Genomic DNA, 5,756 nt, shown 5'->3' on the forward strand with positions numbered 1-5,756 from the left:
ACTGCTAGGAAAGTTGGACTGTAGTAGAAAGTCAAGTTGCAAAGAGAGGAAGTCTGTTATTGTTATTTGGTTTTTTTTAGGAACATTAGCAACTAAGGCCATATTGCTCCGGGGATATGTGGTGGTCATTCCCTGACATTTCCGCATCCTCCGTATTTGGTGGGCACGGGCTCGAACCCCGGTCTAATCAAGAAGCGTGTGCTACGCAATGCTGCTCCTGCCCACCTGGCTGAGGCGCCGAGAGGAAGTCAAAGAGCTCCAAGTGATTTATGGAGTTGAGAGAACGGTAGAGACAACAGACCAATTTGACAGAATGAGATAGAGATTTTAAGCCAGAGATCAAAAAGAGGAGATTCCAAATTACCAAGTCTCTGACAGGGAATATCAGAACAGAACTATCTCCCAGTAGCTGGGAGATAGTTGAATCAACCAATAACTGAGATTCTGTTGGAAAAAGTATGAGGTTGGGCTGACTGTAAGTGGAAATGGACATCATTGAGCTTAGAACTGAGACCACATATATTTGTGAAATTAACTAGGAAGTGTTTGGGAGGTTTAGATCTTTTCACAGATAAGTGTGCTCTATTAGTTTGACAAATCATGGTGTATTCAATAGTAAGAAAAAGTGTGTGGGGGGGGAGACATGCTGTATGAAGTAATGAAATTTTTGGATATGGTTTTTGAATATACCCAGATCCTTGACATAATATGGTCTTGACAATGCCCCCTCCATACACACTATTCGGACACCTCCAGTCACTATCTGGAAGAGTAGAGGTAACAAGATTATACACTAGCTGATCTGAAAGCCTCCTAGAGAGTTACCAATATGTTTAGTCCGGTGTACTAACTAGCAGCCGGCCTGCAAACACCATTTTAGAGCTATACTCTCAAAATGTAGGGAAGTTTGGATCTCACCATGTTCATCATAACCTCAAAAGACATAAATCATACTGCATGATGGAAGAGATAGGGAGGGGTTGACCGGAATTTAGCTCTGGAGACTAAGCATGGATTCCACCACTTCAAGCCTCCAATAAGCAGTTGTGGTACTGCACTGGTTGATGAGCCATCTACCACCTAGTATTGCCTGGTAACACAGAGGGGCAGCATTCCCCCATGTGGTGTGGGTGCCACACCTCAACCCCCTGCTTACATTGGTTCACACAACTGGGTGGTCACCCACAGTGTGCTTGAACATGGAGGTTATACCCAGGATTACTAACAGTCCCACCATCATGAAGATGCAAGCAGAGCATTTGGATATCACAGACTGTCTGGACTTTGCTGAGTCTGCAAGTCACTAAGACAGACAAACTAAGGCAGATAAGACCTTTGGCTGAGACTGCAAAGAAAAGTAGCAAAATATTATTTGCTTATGTTAACATTAGAAGGAAAGGAATGAACCACATTGGCTACCCAGACATGAATTGAATTGCATAACTACTGATTATTCTGTTTCAGTTACTGACAAACCAAATAAATATTTTGCATCTACATTCGTGCATGAAGAGATCTTTGGATGGGAATACCAGTTGCATACAAGTTATAACTGGGAGATAAATGATTTTGTGATAACTGAAATGTAAAAAGAGAAATTCTTGAATCTAAAAGTAAATATTATATCTGAGGCTGATGAAATCTATCAAACTATATTTTTTGAAGCAGCAAAAAGGGTAAACAAACCTTTAGCCATGATTATGAGAGCATCTTTGGATTCAGGCTTTTGGATTGGGGATACTTTTATTCCGGGGAAATAATGAAATCCCTAATTAAAAGAGTAAGGCAGGACCATCTAGACAGGGGTAATCTTGTCTGACCAATTTGATTGGATATTACTGATGCATTAACAAAGGAAATGGATGCAAAAAAATAATTTTGACATTATATATTTAGATGCCAGTGAAGAAAGGCTGCTTTACAAACTGAAGAAGTGTGGCATTAGGGAGAAGTTGTTGCTATGGGTAAAGGGATGGTTGAGTAGCAGAAGACAGAGTGGTTATCAATGAACACTGCACTTCTTGAACTAATATTAGTGAGGTATCCCAGGATTCACTTGGCTTGTCTTCAATATTTATTACTGACACTGATGAAAGCATATTAAGATTAATATCTAAGTTTACAGTTGATAAATAGGTTTGCATGGTTAAGGGCAGGAAATTGAGGAATACTATTGCAACATGATTATGAAATATTAGGCACATGGACTGAGAAGTGACAATTGAGGTTTAATACTGATTATTGGAAGGTATTGTATATGGGTAGCAGTACCTTCCACAATAACATATCTATTGTGTGGTACCACACAAGGTAGTAGAGAACCCAATAATCCAAAGTAGATTCTGTTTATTTCAACATAAAGTTCTCTGAACGATTGTTGTAGTAGGATTTTAGGAGCATCAGTGACTAAGGCCATATTGCTCCATGTATATTATCTGTAAATTGCATGTTCTGAGGTCACATTTTTGTTTTCTGGATGAAAAATCTGAATTTCCAGGAAGGGAAAACCATGCTACCCTCATCTGAGACTGATTGCGAATAAGGCCCATAAAAATTCTAACTCAAGCCTTTTCCATCAGGTATGGGGAGGACTGCAATTCTACCAACTGTGCTACCCACGAAGACCTGAGCAGTTGAGATAGGCTGCTAGGACAGGTTGTGCAATTCTATCAATGATATACAGGAACACTGGCAACATGATCAAGGGGATGGTTAGCCCACAGCCTGAGTGCTCAATACAGGTCTAGAAGCCTTATTTTAGAAAGGATGTGAATCTATTGGAATGAATGTAGACAGGCAACAGGATTAGATAAAAAACTAGTTCCGCAAATTGCAGCATCTGAAAACTGGGGTGAGTAGGTTGGGGTTTTTTTTTTTTTTTTTTGGCTGATGCTATATAAGCATGCTTCCTTACATCACTTTCCACTACTAATAATTAACATTTAGATCACTGTTGTCCATAATTTTAAAAACTTTCCGTGTAAAAATGGATCACCAATACTGTTACTATATGTAGGAATTGCATCAATATAGTCAGTTCCTTTCTTTTACTGCTAACATAAAGAATGCTTATATTAAACAGAAAAAGTTGCAGAATAATAGATATGTATAAACTACCTTCAGCAGAGTAATTCATTGTTGGAATAAACTTCCTTGATGTTGTGGAAGGGAAAATTAAAGATTTGTATTTTCACTTTTTTTTTAATTTGGCTGATGTCATATGAGAATGCTTCCTTCCTAACTAATACCAACCAGTTTTACATCCCTCAAAATATTTGTTTTCAAGGTAAAGTTAAAAAAAAAAAAAAAAGACTGCAGCTATTATCGATCGACCCACTGCAGGATGGAAGCCTCCTCAATAATTCATGTTGAGGAAAATGGGCCATAATCTGCCACGCTGGTCCAGTGCAGGTCAATCCAGATCAACCATATTTAGCAGTCAGGAGCTTGAACCCAGTCTACTCAAAGAGCATGTGCTACTGCAATTCCGCTCCTGACCACTCAAAGATAATAGTTACAGCTTTATAAAGCTCTTTCTTTTAAAAGATAATGCATAATTAATAGAATTCACATATTTTATCTTTCCAGCAGCTAAAAAAATTATAAATTAAAGATCATCCTTAAAAAGAACCAATAATCATTATTTCATTGAGTAATGCAGCATTTATCAAACTAGTTAGGACAAATTAACTGTGTAGGAATGGAGAATGGTAGTATCTCCAGGTAGTGATGAAGGTAATAAATATACATGTGTATTTCTAGATGTGTTGAAATGATTCGCTCAGTTCAGTAAATCATCACATTTGTCTAAATGCATTCTTTTATTAATGTGAATTAAAACAAATTTGAAAATTCTAGATGGCTTATTCTATGAAATCACATCAAGGGTAGGAGCCTTTTATGCAAAAAATCAAATATTTAAAAGCTGTATTTCTTAATACGTACTGTCTTACCTACCACTTATACTTTACAAGTCCTTATCTGAATCTACACTATATACCACATTCTGTACAGAAAACAACAATTACAATCTGCAAAGTACATGTATTCAAACTATGAATTAATTACAAAGCAAATTTTTACATTCTTTTTTTTTTAGTAACCAATTGTAGAACTAACAAATTCCAACACAGTAATTAGTATATCTTCATACATTAATACATACAATGTAACAAACTATTTCTTAATTTTAAAACATCACCAAATGCACAAACATATTCTAGCTACGTTGCCTATAGAGACAATGTCATGAAAATAGTATTAGACAGTGGCCAGACTTGGGAAAATAGACTTTGCTTCTTTGGTTTACATTTTTTTTGCTACCATAACATTTTAAGGTATACAATTGTGCATATTCTTCACATACAGTATGAACATCACATCACATCTTAGGCAGTCAATTACAACAGTCTGGAAAATACTGATATTTTACAAGGAACCTTAATGAAACAGCAATATACATTTAGATTGCCAATTGGACCCAAATAAATAAGTAGCAAGCAAGTAATCCCAATATTTTTATTTTACCTTTTTTTTTTTTTTTTTTTTTTTTCACAATATAGTATAAAAGGCTATTATACAATATAGCACACAAGATCTTTGTCTCATGAACTCTGATAATCATACATTATTTACTGCAATCAGGAAAACTGGTGCAAAATACACCTATGCATATTTACAAGTTGTCAGAAAGGGATGATGATTTATGGATGGAAATTCTAAACTATATTCATATAGGAATGATTCACTGGTGCATTTTTTTAGTTTGAGTAAGAGCAGGGTGGCCAACCATCCCGACATGGCCGGGTTTGTCCCGATTTAGAACTTCAAGTCTCACTTCCCATCATTTATGCCGATAAGAGAGGAAAAAACTTAATTTACTGATTTTATGTATTTTAATTAATTCTTATTGGAATCTAACGAATGTGTTAAAAATTAATTCTAATAACAAGAGAAAAATGAGAAAGTCTAAAGGCATTTTGTTCATAACTGAGTAATGAAGAAAAAATGCGTGTTGATAAAAAATGGGGTGCAATTTTTCTCAAAATTTCCAGAGGCAAATAATTCCACACCCAAATGTTTCATCAGAAAGAGAGAAACCATCTTTTATTATAAAATTTAGAAGCCAAACTTATGGTAAAAGAAAATTAAAACATGTTCGGTTCAGAATTTAAAAACTTTTTAAAATCTTCGGAAGGAGAAGAAATTTTAAAAGTTAGCGAAATCTAAAGAAAAATATATGAAGTAAAAGTAGTCTTCCTTGCTATTTTTAAAAATAACTGTTATAAATAATATTATAGTTTATATAGAACAAATACATATTAACAACAATCATAAAATAAATAAATGGTAATGACATTGATTGATAAAAAAAATGTATTTTAATTGTAATTTTATATTTTTATTTTACTTTTTGAAGAAAAAAATGCTATACTACACATTTGGTTGCAAGTTGTCCCATTTACCAATTCTCAAAATTTGGCCACTGAGTGAGAGTACGTTAACCTTTGAACCATTTTCAGTATAAAGTAAATTTAAGAGTTTCAGCGCGTACAATGCATCGATGCTATCCTGGAGAGTATGGATGCACAGTATGCAATCCAATGAATTACAGCTACTTTTGCAAACGTTGTTCTAATTTCAATGTATTTTAAGCACAGAACAAAACCATGTGTAGTGGGTTAAAAATTGCTTTGATAGTTTTCATAGCTTAATTGTATCAGTACATGCTGAAAATTTAAAAGAAAACTGTTGTT

Source organism: Mastigoproctus giganteus, chromosome 2 (assembly GCF_048544385.1).
Source record: "Mastigoproctus giganteus isolate SK-2022 chromosome 2, ASM4854438v1, whole genome shotgun sequence".
NCBI classification, from domain to species: Eukaryota; Metazoa; Arthropoda; class Arachnida; order Uropygi; family Thelyphonidae; genus Mastigoproctus; species Mastigoproctus giganteus.